This window comes from Osmerus mordax, chromosome 11 (assembly GCF_038355195.1).
Source record: "Osmerus mordax isolate fOsmMor3 chromosome 11, fOsmMor3.pri, whole genome shotgun sequence".
In the NCBI taxonomy this organism is placed as follows: Eukaryota; Metazoa; Chordata; class Actinopteri; order Osmeriformes; family Osmeridae; genus Osmerus; species Osmerus mordax.
In genome coordinates, this window is record NC_090060.1 from 1405308 (window position 1) to 1424031 (window position 18724).

Genomic DNA, 18724 nt, shown 5'->3' on the forward strand with positions numbered 1-18724 from the left:
CACTAAATATGAGCAGTAAGGGACAGAAGAATTTCAATTGACAAAGGTGGACATGTCATAAAGATAACTTGCCGACGAGGATGAGATTCAAACTCACGCGTGCAGAGCACAATGGATTAGCAGTCCATCGCCTTAACCACTCGGCCACCTCGTCATTTACATCACTAGGCCCTCGGTGGTGAAAGAACCTTCCATTCCACAAAACATGGAGAAAAGCAGGTGACACCAGGCACAATTGTGAAAAGGAATATAGTCAGGAGCTGAGGAAGGAATCAAAGAGTTGCTGGAAAGGCAGTGGTGGAGGGGGGCACTAAGGGTTGAGGGACAGAAGAATTTCAATTGACAAAGGTGGACATGTCATAAAGATAATTTGCCGACGAGGATGAGATTCGAACTCACGCATGCAGAACACAATGGATTAGCAGTCCATCGCCTTAATCACTCGGCCACCTCGTCATTTACAGCACTGGGCCCACGGTGGTGAAAGAACCTTCCATTTCACAAAACATGGAGAAAAGCAGGTGACGACAGGCACAATTGTGAAAAGGAATATAGTCAGGAGCTGAGGAAGGAATCAAAGAGTTTCTGGAAAGGCAGTGGTGGAGGGGGGCACTAAATATGAGCAGAAAGGGACAGAAGAATTTCAATTGACAAAGGTGGACATGTCATAAAGATAACTTGCCGACGAGGATGAGATTCGAACTCACGCGTGCAGAGCACAATGGATTAGCAGTCCATCGCCTTAACCACTCGGCCACCTCGTCATTCACAGCACTGGGCCCATGGTGGTGAAAGAACCTTCCATTTCACAAAACATGGAGAAAAGCAGGTGACGATAGGCACAATTGTGAAATGGAATATAGTCAGGAGCTGAGGAAGGAATCAAAGAGTTTCTGGAAAGGCAGTGGTGGAGGGGGGCACTAAATATGAGCAGTAAGGTTTGAGGGACAGAAGAATTTCAATTGACAAAGGTGGACATGTCATAAAGATAACTTGCCGACGAGGATGAGATTCGAACTCACGCGTGCAGAGCACAAAGGATTAGCAGTCCATCTCCTTAACCACTCGGCCACCTCGTCATTTACATCACTAGGCCCTCGGTGGTGAAAGAACCTTCCATTTCACAAAACATGGAGAAAAGCAGGTGACACCAGGCACAATTGTGAAAAGGAATATAGTCAGGAGCTGAGGAAGGAATCAAAGAGTTGCTGGAAAGGCAGTGGTGGAGGGGGGCACTAAGGGTTGAGGGACAGAAGAATTTCAATTGACAAAGGTGGACATGTCATAAAGATAACTTGCCGACGAGGATGAGATTCGAACTAACGCATGCAGAGCACAATGGATTAGCAGTCCATCGCCTTAACCACTCGGCCACCTCGTCATTTACAACACTGGGCCCACGGTGGTGAAAGAACCTTCCATTTCACAAAACATGGAGAAAAGCAGGTGACGACAGGCACAATTGTGAAATGGAATATAGTCAGGAGCTGAGGAAGGAATCAAAGAGTTGCTGGAAAGGCAGTGGTGGAGGGGGGCACTAAATATGAGCAGTAAGGGTTGAGGGACAAAAGAATTTCAATTGAAAAAGGTGGACATGTCATAAAGATAACTTGCCGACGAGTATGAGATTCGAACTCACGCGCGCAGAGCACAAAGGATTAGCAGTCCATCTCCTTAACCACTCGGCCACCTCGTCATTTACATCACTAGGCCCTCGGTGGTGAAAGAACCTTCCATTCCACAAAACATGGAGAAAAGCAGGTGACACCAGGCACAATTGTGAAAAGGAATATAGTCAGGAGCTGAGGAAGGAATCAAAGAGTTGCTGGAAAGGCAGTGGTGGAGGGGGGCACTAAGGGTTGAGGGACAGAAGAATTTCAATTGACAAAGGTGGACATGTCATAAAGATAATTTGCCGACGAGGATGAGATTCGAACTCACGCATGCAGAGCACAATGGATTAGCAGTCCATCGCCTTAATCACTCGGCCACCTCGTCATTTACAGCACTGGGCCCACGGTGGTGAAAGAACCTTCCATTTCACAAAACATGGAGAAAAGCAGGTGACACCAGGCACAATTGTGAAAAGGAATATAGTCAGGAGCTGAGGAAGGAATCAAAGAGTTGCTGGAAAGGCAGTGGTGGAGGGGGGCACTAAGGGTTGAGGGACAGAAGAATTTCAATTGACAAAGGTGGACATGTCATAAAGATAATTTGCCGACGAGGATGAGATTCGAACTCACGCATGCAGAACACAATGGATTAGCAGTCCATCGCCTTAATCACTCGGCCACCTCGTCATTTACAGCACTGGGCCCACGGTGGTGAAAGAACCTTCCATTTCACAAAACATGGAGAAAAGCAGGTGACACCAGGCACAATTGTGAAAAGGAATATAGTCAGGAGCTGAGGAAGGAATCAAAGAGTTGCTGGAAAGGCAGTGGTGGAGGGGGGCACTAAGGGTTGAGGGACAGAAGAATTTCAACTGACAAAGGTGGACATGTCATATAGATAACTTGCCGACGAGGATGAGATTCGAACTCACGCGTGCAGAGCACAACGGATTAGCAGTCCATCGGCTTAACCACTCCGCCACCTCGTCATTTACAGCACTGGGCCCACGGTGGTGAAAGAACCTTCCATTTCACAAAACATGGAGAAAAGCAGGTGACGATAGGCACAATTGTGAAATGGAATATAGTCAGGAGCTGAAGAAGGAATCAAAGAGTTTCTGGAAAGGCAGTGGTGGAGGGGGGCACTAAATATGAGCAGTAAGGGACAGAAGAATTTCAATTGACAAAGGTGGACATGTCATAAAGATAATTTGCCGACGAGGATGAGATTCGAACTCACGCATGCAGAGCACAATGGATTAGCAGTCCATCGCCTTAATCACTCGGCCACCTCGTCATTTACAGCACTGGGCCCACGGTGGTGAAAGAACCTTCCATTTCACAAAACATGGAGAAAAGCAGGTGACACCAGGCACAATTGTGAAAAGGAATATAGTCAGGAGCTGAGGAAGGAATCAAAGAGTTGCTGGAAAGGCAGTGGTGGAGGGGGGCACTAAGGGTTGAGGGACAGAAGAATTTCAATTGACAAAGGTGGACATGTCATAAAGATAATTTGCCGACGAGGATGAGATTCGAACTCACGCATGCAGAACACAATGGATTAGCAGTCCATCGCCTTAATCACTCGGCCACCTCGTCATTTACAGCACTGGGCCCACGGTGGTGAAAGAACCTTCCATTTCACAAAACATGGAGAAAAGCAGGTGACACCAGGCACAATTGTGAAAAGGAATATAGTCAGGAGCTGAGGAAGGAATCAAAGAGTTGCTGGAAAGGCAGTGGTGGAGGGGGGCACTAAGGGTTGAGGGACAGAAGAATTTCAACTGACAAAGGTGGACATGTCATATAGATAACTTGCCGACGAGGATGAGATTCGAACTCACGCGTGCAGAGCACAACGGATTAGCAGTCCATCGGCTTAACCACTCCGCCACCTCGTCATTTACAGCACTGGGCCCACGGTGGTGAAAGAACCTTCCATTTCACAAAACATGGAGAAAAGCAGGTGACGATAGGCACAATTGTGAAATGGAATATAGTCAGGAGCTGAAGAAGGAATCAAAGAGTTTCTGGAAAGGCAGTGGTGGAGGGGGGCACTAAATATGAGCAGTAAGGGACAGAAGAATTTCAATTGACAAAGGTGGACATGTCATAAAGATAACTTGCCGAAGAGGATGAGATTCAAACTCACGCGTGCAGAGCACAACGGATTAGCAGTCCATCGCCTTAACCAATCGGCCACCTCGTCATTTAAAGCACTGGGCCCACGGTGTTGAAAGAACCTTCCATTTCACAAAACATGGAGAAAAGCAGGTGACGACAGGCACAATTGTGAAAAGGAATATAGTCAGGAGCTGAGGAAGGAATCAAAGAGTTGCTGGAAAGGCAGTGGTGGAGGGGGGCACTAAATATGAGCAGTAAGGGTTGAGGGACAGAAGAATTTCAATTGACAAAGGTGGACATGTCATAAAGATAACTTGCCGACGAGGATGAGATTCGAACTCACGCGTGCAGAGCACAATGGATTAGCAGTCCATCGCCTTAACCACTCGGCCACCTCGTCATTTACAGCACTGGGCCCACGGTGGGGAAAGAACCTTCCATTTCACAAAACATGGAGAAAAGCAGGTGACGATAGGCACAATTGTGAAATGGAATATAGTCAGGAGCTGAGGAAGGAATCAAAGAGTTTCTGGAAAGGCAGTGGTGGAGGGGGGCACTAAATATGAGCAGTAAGGGACAGAAGAATTTCAATTGACAAAGGTGGACATGTCATAAAGATAACTTGCCGACGAGGATGAGATTCAAACTCACGCGTGCAGAGCACAATGGATTAGCAGTCCATCGCCTTAACCACTCGGCCACCTCGTCATTTACATCACTAGGCCCTCGGTGGTGAAAGAACCTTCCATTCCACAAAACATGGAGAAAAGCAGGTGACACCAGGCACAATTGTGAAAAGGAATATAGTCAGGAGCTGAGGAAGGAATCAAAGAGTTGCTGGAAAGGCAGTGGTGGAGGGGGGCACTAAGGGTTGAGGGACAGAAGAATTTCAATTGACAAAGGTGGACATGTCATAAAGATAATTTGCCGACGAGGATGAGATTCGAACTCACGCATGCAGAACACAATGGATTAGCAGTCCATCGCCTTAATCACTCGGCCACCTCGTCATTTACAGCACTGGGCCCACGGTGGGGAAAGAACCTTCCATTTCACAAAACATGGAGAAAAGCAGGTGACGATAGGCACAATTGTGAAATGGAATATAGTCAGGAGCTGAGGAAGGAATCAAAGAGTTTCTGGAAAGGCAGTGGTGGAGGGGGGCACTAAATATGAGCAGTAAGGGACAGAAGAATTTCAATTGACAAAGGTGGACATGTCATAAAGATAACTTGCCGACGAGGATGAGATTCAAACTCACGCGTGCAGAGCACAATGGATTAGCAGTCCATCGCCTTAACCACTCGGCCACCTCGTCATTTACATCACTAGGCCCTCGGTGGTGAAAGAACCTTCCATTCCACAAAACATGGAGAAAAGCAGGTGACGATAGGCACAATTGTGAAATGGAATATAGTCAGGAGCTGAAGAAGGAATCAAAGAGTTTCTGGAAAGGCAGTGGTGGAGGGGGGCACTAAATATGAGCAGTAAGGGACAGAAGAATTTCAATTGACAAAGGTGGACATGTCATAAAGATAACTTGCCGAAGAGGATGAGATTCAAACTCACGCGTGCAGAGCACAACGGATTAGCAGTCCATCGCCTTAACCAATCGGCCACCTCGTCATTTAAAGCACTGGGCCCACGGTGTTGAAAGAACCTTCCATTTCACAAAACATGGAGAAAAGCAGGTGACGACAGGCACAATTGTGAAAAGGAATATAGTCAGGAGCTGAGGAAGGAATCAAAGAGTTGCTGGAAAGGCAGTGGTGGAGGGGGGCACTAAATATGAGCAGTAAGGGTTGAGGGACAGAAGAATTTCAATTGACAAAGGTGGACATGTCATAAAGATAACTTGCCGACGAGGATGAGATTCGAACTCACGCGTGCAGAGCACAATGGATTAGCAGTCCATCGCCTTAACCACTCGGCCACCTCGTCATTCACAGAACTAAGCCCACGGTGGTGAAAGAACCTTCCATTTCACAAAACATGGAGAAAAGCAGGTGACGATAGGCACAATTGTGAAATGGAATATAGTCAGGAGCTGAGGAAGGAATCAAAGAGTTTCTGGAAAGGCAGTGGTGGAGGGGGGCACTAAATATGAGCAGTAAGGGTTGAGGGACAGAAGAATTTCAATTGACAAAGGTGGACATGTCGTAAAGATAACTTGCCGACGAGGATGAGATTCGAACTCACGCGTGCAGAGCACAATGGATTAGCAGTCCATCGCCTTAACCACTCGGCCACCTCGTCATTTACAGCACTGGGCCCACGGTGGTGAAAGAACCTTCCATTTCACAAAACATGGAGAAAAGCAGGTGACGACAGGCACAATTGTGAAAAGGAATATAGTCAGGAGCTGAGGAAGGAATCAAAGAGTTTCTGGAAAGGCAGTGGTGGAGGGGGGCACTAAGGGTTGAGGGACAGAAGAATTTCAATTGACAAAGGTGGACATGTCATAAAGATAACTTGCCGACGAGGATGAGATTCGAACTAACGCATGCAGAGCACAATGGATTAGCAGTCCATCGCCTTAACCACTCGGCCACCTCGTCATTTACAGCACTGGGCCCACGCTGGTTAAAGAACCTTCCATTTCACAAAACATGGAGAAAAGCAGGTGACGACAGGCACAATTGTGAAAAAGAATATAGTCAGGAGCTGAGGAAGGAATCAAAGAGTTGCTGGAAAGGCAGTGGTGGAGGGGGGCACTAAGGGTTGAGGGACAGAAGAATTTCAATTGACAAAGGTGGACATGTCATAAAGATAACTTGCCGACGAGGATGAGATTCGAACTCACGCATGCAGAGCACAATGGATTAGCAGTCCATCGCCTTAACCACTCGGCCACCTCATCATTTACAGCACTGGGCCCACGGTGGTGAAAGAACCTTCCATTTCACAAAACATGGAGAAAAGCAGGTGACGATAGGCACAATTGTGAAATGGAATATAGTCAGGAGCTGAGGAAGGAATCAAAGAGTTTCTGGAAAGGCAGTGGTGGAGGGGGGCACTAAATATGAGCAGTAAGGGACAGAAGAATTTCAATTGACAAAGGTGGACATGTCATAAAGATAACTTGCCGACGAGGATGAGATTCAAACTCACGCGTGCAGAGCACAATGGATTAGCAGTCCATCGCCTTAACCACTCGGCCACCTCGTCATTTACATCACTAGGCCCTCGGTGGTGAAAGAACCTTCCATTCCACAAAACATGGAGAAAAGCAGGTGACACCAGGCACAATTGTGAAAAGGAATATAGTCAGGAGCTGAGGAAGGAATCAAAGAGTTGCTGGAAAGGCAGTGGTGGAGGGGGGCACTAAGGGTTGAGGGACAGAAGAATTTCAATTGACAAAGGTGGACATGTCATAAAGATAATTTGCCGACGAGGATGAGATTCGAACTCACGCATGCAGAACACAATGGATTAGCAGTCCATCGCCTTAATCACTCGGCCACCTCGTCATTTACAGCACTGGGCCCACGGTGGTGAAAGAACCTTCCATTTCACAAAACATGGAGAAAAGCAGGTGACGACAGGCACAATTGTGAAAAGGAATATAGTCAGGAGCTGAGGAAGGAATCAAAGAGTTGCTGGAAAGGCAGTGGTGGAGGGGGGCACTAAGGGTTGAGGGACAGAAGAATTTCAATTGACAAAGGTGGACATGTCATAAAGATAACTTGCCGACGAGGATGAGATTCGAACTAACGCATGCAGAGCACAATGGATTAGCAGTCCATCGCCTTAACCACTCGGCCACCTCGTCATTTACAGCACTGGGCCCACGGTGGTGAAAGAACCTTCCATTTCACAAAACATGGAGAAAAGCAGGTGACGACAGGCACAATTGTGAAATGGAATATAGTCAGGAGCTGAGGAAGGAATCAAAGAGTTGCTGGAAAGGCAGTGGTGGAGGGGGGCACTAAATATGAGCAGTAAGGTTTGAGGGACAGAAGAATTTCAATTGACAAAGGTGGACATGTCATAAAGATAACTTGCCGACGAGGATGAGATTCGAACTCACGCGTGCAGAGCACAAAGGATTAGCAGTCCATCTCCTTAACCACTCTGCCACCTCGTCATTTACATCACTAGGCCCTCGGTGGTGAAAGAACCTTCCATTTCACAAAACATGGAGAAAAGCAGGTGACACCAGGCACAATTGTGAAAAGGAATATAGTCAGGAGCTGAGGAAGGAATCAAAGAGTTGCTGGAAAGGCAGTGGTGGAGGGGGGCACTAAATATGAGCAGTAAGGGTTGAGGGACAGAAGAATTTCAATTGACAAAAGTGGACATGTCATAAAGATAACTTGCCGACGAGGATGAGATTCGAACTCACGCGTGCAGAGCACAAAGGATTAGCAGTACATCGCCTTAATCACTCGGCCACCTCGTCATTTACAGCTCTAGGCCCTCGGTGGTGAAAGAACCTTCCATTTCACAAAACATGGAGAAAAGCAGGTGACGACAGGCACAATTGTGAAAAGGAATATAGTCAGGAGCTGAGGAAGGAATCAAAGAGTTTCTGGAAAGGCAGTGGTGGAGGGGGGCACTAAATATGAGCAGTAAGGGTTGAGGGACAGAAGAATTTCAATTGACATGTCATAAAGATAACTTGCCGACGAGGATGAGATTCGAACTCAAGCCTGCAGAGCACAATGAATTAGCAGTCCATCGCCTTAACCACTCTGCCACCTCGTCATTTACAGCACTGGGCCCACGGTGGTGAAAGAACCTTCCATTTCAAAAAACATGGAGAAAAGCAGGTGACGACAGGCACAATTGTGAAAAGGAATATTGTCAGGAGCTGAGGAAGGAATCAAAGAGTTGCTGGAAAGGCAGTGGTGGAGGGGGGTACTAAATATGAGCAGTAAGGGTTGAGGGACAGAAGAATTTCAATTGACATGTCATAAAGATAACTTGCCGACGAGGATGAGATTCGAACTCACGCGTGCAGAGCACAATGGATTAGCAGTCCATCGCCTTAACCACTCGGCCACCTCGTCATTTACAGCACTGGGCCCACGGTGGGGAAAGAACCTTCCATTTCACAAAACATGGAGAAAAGCAGGTGACGATAGGCACAATTGTGAAATGGAATATAGTCAGGAGCTGAGGAAGGAATCAAAGAGTTTCTGGAAAGGCAGTGGTGGAGGGGGGCACTAAATATGAGCAGTAAGGGACAGAAGAATTTCAATTGACAAAGGTGGACATGTCATAAAGATAACTTGCCGACGAGGATGAGATTCAAACTCACGCGTGCAGAGCACAATGGATTAGCAGTCCATCGCCTTAACCACTCGGCCACCTCGTCATTTACATCACTAGGCCCTCGGTGGTGAAAGAACCTTCCATTCCACAAAACATGGAGAAAAGCAGGTGACACCAGGCACAATTGTGAAAAGGAATATAGTCAGGAGCTGAGGAAGGAATCAAAGAGTTGCTGGAAAGGCAGTGGTGGAGGGGGGCACTAAGGGTTGAGGGACAGAAGAATTTCAATTGACAAAGGTGGACATGTCATAAAGATAATTTGCCGACGAGGATGAGATTCGAACTCACGCATGCAGAACACAATGGATTAGCAGTCCATCGCCTTAATCACTCGGCCACCTCGTCATTTACAGCACTGGGCCCACGGTGGTGAAAGAACCTTCCATTTCACAAAACATGGAGAAAAGCAGGTGACGACAGGCACAATTGTGAAAAGGAATATAGTCAGGAGCTGAGGAAGGAATCAAAGAGTTGCTGGAAAGGCAGTGGTGGAGGGGGGCACTAAGGGTTGAGGGACAGAAGAATTTCAATTGACAAAGGTGGACATGTCATAAAGATAACTTGCCGACGAGGATGAGATTCGAACTAACGCATGCAGAGCACAATGGATTAGCAGTCCATCGCCTTAACCACTCGGCCACCTCGTCATTTACAGCACTGGGCCCACGGTGGTGAAAGAACCTTCCATTTCACAAAACATGGAGAAAAGCAGGTGACGACAGGCACAATTGTGAAATGGAATATAGTCAGGAGCTGAGGAAGGAATCAAAGAGTTGCTGGAAAGGCAGTGGTGGAGGGGGGCACTAAATATGAGCAGTAAGGTTTGAGGGACAGAAGAATTTCAATTGACAAAGGTGGACATGTCATAAAGATAACTTGCCGACGAGGATGAGATTCGAACTCACGCGTGCAGAGCACAAAGGATTAGCAGTCCATCTCCTTAACCACTCTGCCACCTCGTCATTTACATCACTAGGCCCTCGGTGGTGAAAGAACCTTCCATTTCACAAAACATGGAGAAAAGCAGGTGACACCAGGCACAATTGTGAAAAGGAATATAGTCAGGAGCTGAGGAAGGAATCAAAGAGTTGCTGGAAAGGCAGTGGTGGAGGGGGGCACTAAATATGAGCAGTAAGGGTTGAGGGACAGAAGAATTTCAATTGACAAAAGTGGACATGTCATAAAGATAACTTGCCGACGAGGATGAGATTCGAACTCACGCGTGCAGAGCACAAAGGATTAGCAGTACATCGCCTTAATCACTCGGCCACCTCGTCATTTACAGCTCTAGGCCCTCGGTGGTGAAAGAACCTTCCATTTCACAAAACATGGAGAAAAGCAGGTGACGACAGGCACAATTGTGAAAAGGAATATAGTCAGGAGCTGAGGAAGGAATCAAAGAGTTTCTGGAAAGGCAGTGGTGGAGGGGGGCACTAAATATGAGCAGTAAGGGTTGAGGGACAGAAGAATTTCAATTGACATGTCATAAAGATAACTTGCCGACGAGGATGAGATTCGAACTCAAGCCTGCAGAGCACAATGAATTAGCAGTCCATCGCCTTAACCACTCTGCCACCTCGTCATTTACAGCACTGGGCCCACGGTGGTGAAAGAACCTTCCATTTCAAAAAACATGGAGAAAAGCAGGTGACGACAGGCACAATTGTGAAAAGGAATATTGTCAGGAGCTGAGGAAGGAATCAAAGAGTTGCTGGAAAGGCAGTGGTGGAGGGGGGTACTAAATATGAGCAGTAAGGGTTGAGGGACAGAAGAATTTCAATTGACATGTCATAAAGATAACTTGCCGACGAGGATGAGATTCGAACTCACGCGTGCAGAGCACAATGGATTAGCAGTCCATCGCCTTAACCACTCGGCCACCTCGTCATTTACAGCACTGGGCCCACGGTGGGGAAAGAACCTTCCATTTCACAAAACATGGAGAAAAGCAGGTGACGATAGGCACAATTGTGAAATGGAATATAGTCAGGAGCTGAGGAAGGAATCAAAGAGTTTCTGGAAAGGCAGTGGTGGAGGGGGGCACTAAATATGAGCAGTAAGGGACAGAAGAATTTCAATTGACAAAGGTGGACATGTCATAAAGATAACTTGCCGACGAGGATGAGATTCAAACTCACGCGTGCAGAGCACAATGGATTAGCAGTCCATCGCCTTAACCACTCGGCCACCTCCTCATTTACATCACTAGGCCCTCGGTGGTGAAAGAACCTTCCATTCCACAAAACATGGAGAAAAGCAGGTGACACCAGGCACAATTGTGAAAAGGAATATAGTCAGGAGCTGAGGAAGGAATCAAAGAGTTGCTGGAAAGGCAGTGGTGGAGGGGGGCACTAAGGGTTGAGGGACAGAAGAATTTCAATTGACAAAGGTGGACATGTCATAAAGATAATTTGCCGACGAGGATGAGATTCGAACTCACGCATGCAGAACACAATGGATTAGCAGTCCATCGCCTTAATCACTCGGCCACCTCGTCATTTACAGCACTGGGCCCACGGTGGTGAAAGAACCTTCCATTTCACAAAACATGGAGAAAAGCAGGTGACGACAGGCACAATTGTGAAAAGGAATATAGTCAGGAGCTGAGGAAGGAATCAAAGAGTTGCTGGAAAGGCAGTGGTGGAGGGGGGCACTAAGGGTTGAGGGACAGAAGAATTTCAATTGACAAAGGTGGACATGTCATAAAGATAACTTGCCGACGAGGATGAGATTCGAACTCACGCATGCAGAGCACAATGGATTAGCAGTCCATCGCCTTAATCACTCGGCCACCTCGTCATTTACAGCACTGGGCCCACGGTGGTGAAAGAACCTTCCATTTCACAAAACATGGAGAAAAGCAGGTGACACCAGGCACAATTGTGAAAAGGAATATAGTCAGGAGCTGAGGAAGGAATCAAAGAGTTTCTGGAAGGGCAGTGGTGGAGGGGGGCACTAAATATGAGCAGTAAGGTTTGAGGGACAGAAGAATTTCAATTGACAAAGGTGGACATGTCATAAAGATAACTTGCCGACGAGGATGAGATTCGAACTCACGCGTGCAGAGCACAAAGGATTAGCAGTCCATCTCCTTAACCACTCGGCCACCTCGTCATTTACATCACTAGGCCCTCGGTGGTGAAAGAACCTTCCATTTCACAAAACATGGAGAAAAGCAGGTGACACCAGGCACAATTGTGAAAAGGAATATAGTCAGGAGCTGAGGAAGGAATCAAAGAGTTGCTGGAAAGGCAGTGGTGGAGGGGGGCACTAAGGGTTGAGGGACAGAAGAATTTCAACTGACAAAGGTGGACATGTCATATAGATAACTTGCCGACGAGGATGAGATTCGAACTCACGCATGCAGAGCACAACGGATTAGCAGTCCATCGGCTTAACCACTCCGCCACCTCGTCATTTACAGCACTGGGCCCACGGTGGTGAAAGAACCTTCCATTTCACAAAACATGGAGAAAAGCAGGTGACGATAGGCACAATTGTGAAATGGAATATAGTCAGGAGCTGAAGAAGGAATCAAAGAGTTTCTGGAAAGGCAGTGGTGGAGGGGGGCACTAAATATGAGCAGTAAGGGACAGAAGAATTTCAATTGACAAAGGTGGACATGTCATAAAGATAACTTGCCGAAGAGGATGAGATTCAAACTCACGCGTGCAGAGCACAACGGATTAGCAGTCCATCGCCTTAACCAATCGGCCACCTCGTCATTTAAAGCACTGGGCCCACGGTGTTGAAAGAACCTTCCATTTCACAAAACATGGAGAAAAGCAGGTGACGACAGGCACAATTGTGAAAAGGAATATAGTCAGGAGCTGAGGAAGGAATCAAAGAGTTGCTGGAAAGGCAGTGGTGGAGGGGGGCACTAAATATGAGCAGTAAGGGTTGAGGGACAGAAGAATTTCAATTGACAAAGGTGGACATGTCATATAGATAACTTGCCGACAAGGATGAGATTCGAACTCACGGGTGCAGAGCACAACGGATTAGCAGTCCATCGGCTTAACCACTCGGCCACCTCGTCATTTACAGCACTGGGCCCACGGTGGTGAAAGAACCTTCCATTCCACAAAACATGGAGAAAAGCAGGTGACACCAGGCACAATTGTGAAAAGGAATATAGTCAGGAGCTGAGGAAGGAATCAAAGAGTTGCTGGAAAGGCAGTGGTGGAGGGGGGCACTAAGGGTTGAGGGACAGAAGAATTTCAATTGACAAAGGTGGACATGTCATAAAGATAACTTGCCGACGAGGATGAGATTCGAACTAACGCATGCAGAGCACAATGGATTAGCAGTCCATCGCCTTAACCACTCGGCCACCTCGTCATTTACAACACTGGGCCCACGGTGGTGAAAGAACCTTCCATTTCACAAAACATGGAGAAAAGCAGGTGACGACAGGCACAATTGTGAAATGGAATATAGTCAGGAGCTGAGGAAGGAATCAAAGAGTTGCTGGAAAGGCAGTGGTGGAGGGGGGCACTAAATATGAGCAGTAAGGGTTGAGGGACAAAAGAATTTCAATTGAAAAAGGTGGACATGTCATAAAGATAACTTGCCGACGAGTATGAGATTCGAACTCACGCGCGCAGAGCACAAAGGATTAGCAGTCCATCTCCTTAACCACTCGGCCACCTCGTCATTTACATCACTAGGCCCTCGGTGGTGAAAGAACCTTCCATTCCACAAAACATGGAGAAAAGCAGGTGACACCAGGCACAATTGTGAAAAGGAATATAGTCAGGAGCTGAGGAAGGAATCAAAGAGTTGCTGGAAAGGCAGTGGTGGAGGGGGGCACTAAGGGTTGAGGGACAGAAGAATTTCAATTGACAAAGGTGGACATGTCATAAAGATAATTTGCCGACGAGGATGAGATTCGAACTCACGCATGCAGAGCACAATGGATTAGCAGTCCATCGCCTTAATCACTCGGCCACCTCGTCATTTACAGCACTGGGCCCACGGTGGTGAAAGAACCTTCCATTTCACAAAACATGGAGAAAAGCAGGTGACACCAGGCACAATTGTGAAAAGGAATATAGTCAGGAGCTGAGGAAGGAATCAAAGAGTTTCTGGAAGGGCAGTGGTGGAGGGGGGCACTAAATATGAGCAGTAAGGTTTGAGGGACAGAAGAATTTCAATTGACAAAGGTGGACATGTCATAAAGATAACTTGCCGACGAGGATGAGATTCGAACTCACGCGTGCAGAGCACAAAGGATTAGCAGTCCATCTCCTTAACCACTCGGCCACCTCGTCATTTACATCACTAGGCCCTCGGTGGTGAAAGAACCTTCCATTTCACAAAACATGGAGAAAAGCAGGTGACACCAGGCACAATTGTGAAAAGGAATATAGTCAGGAGCTGAGGAAGGAATCAAAGAGTTGCTGGAAAGGCAGTGGTGGAGGGGGGCACTAAGGGTTGAGGGACAGAAGAATTTCAACTGACAAAGGTGGACATGTCATATAGATAACTTGCCGACGAGGATGAGATTCGAACTCACGCGTGCAGAGCACAACGGATTAGCAGTCCATCGGCTTAACCACTCCGCCACCTCGTCATTTACAGCACTGGGCCCACGGTGGTGAAAGAACCTTCCATTTCACAAAACATGGAGAAAAGCAGGTGACGATAGGCACAATTGTGAAATGGAATATAGTCAGGAGCTGAAGAAGGAATCAAAGAGTTTCTGGAAAGGCAGTGGTGGAGGGGGGCACTAAATATGAGCAGTAAGGGACAGAAGAATTTCAATTGACAAAGGTGGACATGTCATAAAGATAACTTGCCGAAGAGGATGAGATTCAAACTCACGCGTGCAGAGCACAACGGATTAGCAGTCCATCGCCTTAACCAATCGGCCACCTCGTCATTTAAAGCACTGGGCCCACGGTGTTGAAAGAACCTTCCATTTCACAAAACATGGAGAAAAGCAGGTGACGACAGGCACAATTGTGAAAAGGAATATAGTCAGGAGCTGAGGAAGGAATCAAAGAGTTGCTGGAAAGGCAGTGGTGGAGGGGGGCACTAAATATGAGCAGTAAGGGTTGAGGGACAGAAGAATTTCAATTGACAAAGGTGGACATGTCATAAAGATAACTTGCCGACGAGGATGAGATTCGAACTCACGCGTGCAGAGCACAATGGATTAGCAGTCCATCGCCTTAACCACTCGGCCACCTCGTCATTTACAGCACTGGGCCCACGGTGGGGAAAGAACCTTCCATTTCACAAAACATGGAGAAAAGCAGGTGACGATAGGCACAATTGTGAAATGGAATATAGTCAGGAGCTGAGGAAGGAATCAAAGAGTTTCTGGAAAGGCAGTGGTGGAGGGGGGCACTAAATATGAGCAGTAAGGGACAGAAGAATTTCAATTGACAAAGGTGGACATGTCATAAAGATAACTTGCCGACGAGGATGAGATTCAAACTCACGCGTGCAGAGCACAATGGATTAGCAGTCCATCGCCTTAACCACTCGGCCACCTCGTCATTTACATCACTAGGCCCTCGGTGGTGAAAGAACCTTCCATTCCACAAAACATGGAGAAAAGCAGGTGACACCAGGCACAATTGTGAAAAGGAATATAGTCAGGAGCTGAGGAAGGAATCAAAGAGTTGCTGGAAAGGCAGTGGTGGAGGGGGGCACTAAGGGTTGAGGGACAGAAGAATTTCAATTGACAAAGGTGGACATGTCATAAAGATAATTTGCCGACGAGGATGAGATTCGAACTCACGCATGCAGAACACAATGGATTAGCAGTCCATCGCCTTAATCACTCGGCCACCTCGTCATTTACAGCACTGGGCCCACGGTGGGGAAAGAACCTTCCATTTCACAAAACATGGAGAAAAGCAGGTGACGATAGGCACAATTGTGAAATGGAATATAGTCAGGAGCTGAGGAAGGAATCAAAGAGTTTCTGGAAAGGCAGTGGTGGAGGGGGGCACTAAATATGAGCAGTAAGGGACAGAAGAATTTCAATTGACAAAGGTGGACATGTCATAAAGATAACTTGCCGACGAGGATGAGATTCAAACTCACGCGTGCAGAGCACAATGGATTAGCAGTCCATCGCCTTAACCACTCGGCCACCTCGTCATTTACATCACTAGGCCCTCGGTGGTGAAAGAACCTTCCATTCCACAAAACATGGAGAAAAGCAGGTGACGATAGGCACAATTGTGAAATGGAATATAGTCAGGAGCTGAAGAAGGAATCAAAGAGTTTCTGGAAAGGCAGTGGTGGAGGGGGGCACTAAATATGAGCAGTAAGGGACAGAAGAATTTCAATTGACAAAGGTGGACATGTCATAAAGATAACTTGCCGAAGAGGATGAGATTCAAACTCACGCGTGCAGAGCACAACGGATTAGCAGTCCATCGCCTTAACCAATCGGCCACCTCGTCATTTAAAGCACTGGGCCCACGGTGTTGAAAGAACCTTCCATTTCACAAAACATGGAGAAAAGCAGGTGACGACAGGCACAATTGTGAAAAGGAATATAGTCAGGAGCTGAGGAAGGAATCAAAGAGTTGCTGGAAAGGCAGTGGTGGAGGGGGGCACTAAATATGAGCAGTAAGGGTTGAGGGACAGAAGAATTTCAATTGACAAAGGTGGACATGTCATAAAGATAACTTGCCGACGAGGATGAGATTCGAACTCACGCGTGCAGAGCACAATGGATTAGCAGTCCATCGCCTTAACCACTCGGCCACCTCGTCATTCACAGAACTAAGCCCACGGTGGTGAAAGAACCTTCCATTTCACAAAACATGGAGAAAAGCAGGTGACGATAGGCACAATTGTGAAATGGAATATAGTCAGGAGCTGAGGAAGGAATCAAAGAGTTTCTGGAAAGGCAGTGGTGGAGGGGGGCACTAAATATGAGCAGTAAGGGTTGAGGGACAGAAGAATTTCAATTGACAAAGGTGGACATGTCGTAAAGATAACTTGCCGACGAGGATGAGATTCGAACTCACGCGTGCAGAGCACAATGGATTAGCAGTCCATCGCCTTAACCACTCGGCCACCTCGTCATTTACAGCACTGGGCCCACGGTGGTGAAAGAACCTTCCATTTCACAAAACATGGAGAAAAGCAGGTGACGACAGGCACAATTGTGAAAAGGAATATAGTCAGGAGCTGAGGAAGGAATCAAAGAGTTTCTGGAAAGGCAGTGGTGGAGGGGGGCACTAAGGGTTGAGGGACAGAAGAATTTCAATTGACAAAGGTGGACATGTCATAAAGATAACTTGCCGACGAGGATGAGATTCGAACTAACGCATGCAGAGCACAATGGATTAGCAGTCCATCGCCTTAACCACTCGGCCACCTCGTCATTTACAGCACTGGGCCCACGCTGGTGAAAGAACCTTCCATTTCACAAAACATGGAGAAAAGCAGGTGACGACAGGCACAATTGTGAAAAAGAATATAGTCAGGAGCTGAGGAAGGAATCAAAGAGTTGCTGGAAAGGCAGTGGTGGAGGGGGGCACTAAGGGTTGAGGGACAGAAGAATTTCAATTGACAAAGGTGGACATGTCATAAAGATAACTTGGCGACGAGGATGAGATTCGAACTCACGCATGCAGAGCACAATGGATTAGCAGTCCATCGCCTTAACCACTCGGCCACCTCATCATTTACAGCACTGGGCCCACGGTGGTGAAAGAACCTTCCATTTCACAAAACATGGAGAAAAGCAGGTGACGATAGGCACAATTGTGAAATGGAATATAGTCAGGAGCTGAGGAAGGAATCAAAGAGTTTCTGGAAAGGCAGTGGTGGAGGGGGGCACTAAATATGAGCAGTAAGGGACAGAAGAATTTCAATTGACAAAGGTGGACATGTCATAAAGATAACTTGCCGACGAGGATGAGATTCAAACTCACGCGTGCAGAGCACAATGGATTAGCAGTCCATCGCCTTAACCACTCGGCCACCTCGTCATTTACATCACTAGGCCCTCGGTGGTGAAAGAACCTTCCATTCCACAAAACATGGAGAAAAGCAGGTGACACCAGGCACAATTGTGAAAAGGAATATAGTCAGGAGCTGAGGAAGGAATCAAAGAGTTGCTGGAAAGGCAGTGGTGGAGGGGGGCACTAAGGGTTGAGGGACAGAAGAATTTCAATTGACAAAGGTGGACATGTCATAAAGATAATTTGCCGACGAGGATGAGATTCGAACTCACGCGTGCAGAGCACAAAGGATTAGCAGTCCATCTCCTTAACCACTCGGCCACCTCGTCATTTACATCACTAGGCCCTCGGTGGTGAAAGAACCTTCCATTTCACAAAACATGGAGAAAAGCAGGTGACGACAGGCACAATTGTGAAAAGGAATATAGTCAGGAGCTGAGGAAGGAATCAAAGAGTTGCTGGAAAGGCAGTGGTGGAGGGGGGCACTAAGGGTTGAGGGACAGAAGAATTTCAATTGACAAAGGTGGACATGTCATAAAGATAACTTGCCGACGAGGATGAGATTCGAACTCACGCGTGCAGAGCACAACGGATTAGCAGTCCATCGCCTTAACCACTCGGCCACCTCGTAATTTACAGCACTGGGCCCACGGTGGTGAAAGAACCTTCCATTTCACAAAACATGGAGAAAAGCAGGTGACGATAGGCACAATTGTGAAATGGAATATAGTCAGGAGCTGAGGAAGGAATCAAAGAGTTGCTGGAAAGGCA

At 47.1% G+C, this 18724-nt stretch overlaps 9 non-coding genes across 9 annotated transcripts; all 9 read right to left on the reverse strand.

The window, feature by feature from the left end:
- Positions 1-682: 682 nt before the first annotated feature.
- Positions 683-764, reverse strand: trnas-gcu (transfer RNA serine (anticodon GCU)). Its single transcript has one exon. It is a non-coding gene; the product is annotated as a tRNA-Ser (tRNA).
- Positions 765-4055: 3291 nt separating this feature from the next.
- Positions 4056-4137, reverse strand: trnas-gcu (transfer RNA serine (anticodon GCU)). Its single transcript has one exon. It is a non-coding gene; the product is annotated as a tRNA-Ser (tRNA).
- Positions 4138-5596: 1459 nt separating this feature from the next.
- On the reverse strand, positions 5597-5678 carry trnas-gcu (transfer RNA serine (anticodon GCU)). The gene has a single exon. It is a non-coding gene; the product is annotated as a tRNA-Ser (tRNA).
- A 233-nt stretch (positions 5679-5911) lies between these two features.
- trnas-gcu (transfer RNA serine (anticodon GCU)) lies at positions 5912-5993 on the reverse strand. Its single transcript has one exon. It is a non-coding gene; the product is annotated as a tRNA-Ser (tRNA).
- A 2674-nt stretch (positions 5994-8667) lies between these two features.
- Positions 8668-8749, reverse strand: trnas-gcu (transfer RNA serine (anticodon GCU)). The gene has a single exon. It is a non-coding gene; the product is annotated as a tRNA-Ser (tRNA).
- A 2070-nt stretch (positions 8750-10819) lies between these two features.
- trnas-gcu (transfer RNA serine (anticodon GCU)) lies at positions 10820-10901 on the reverse strand. Its single transcript has one exon. It is a non-coding gene; the product is annotated as a tRNA-Ser (tRNA).
- A 4229-nt stretch (positions 10902-15130) lies between these two features.
- trnas-gcu (transfer RNA serine (anticodon GCU)) lies at positions 15131-15212 on the reverse strand. Its single transcript has one exon. It is a non-coding gene; the product is annotated as a tRNA-Ser (tRNA).
- A 1459-nt stretch (positions 15213-16671) lies between these two features.
- trnas-gcu (transfer RNA serine (anticodon GCU)) lies at positions 16672-16753 on the reverse strand. The gene has a single exon. It is a non-coding gene; the product is annotated as a tRNA-Ser (tRNA).
- Positions 16754-16986: 233 nt separating this feature from the next.
- trnas-gcu (transfer RNA serine (anticodon GCU)) lies at positions 16987-17068 on the reverse strand. The gene has a single exon. It is a non-coding gene; the product is annotated as a tRNA-Ser (tRNA).
- Between the last annotated feature and the right edge of the window lie 1656 nt (positions 17069-18724).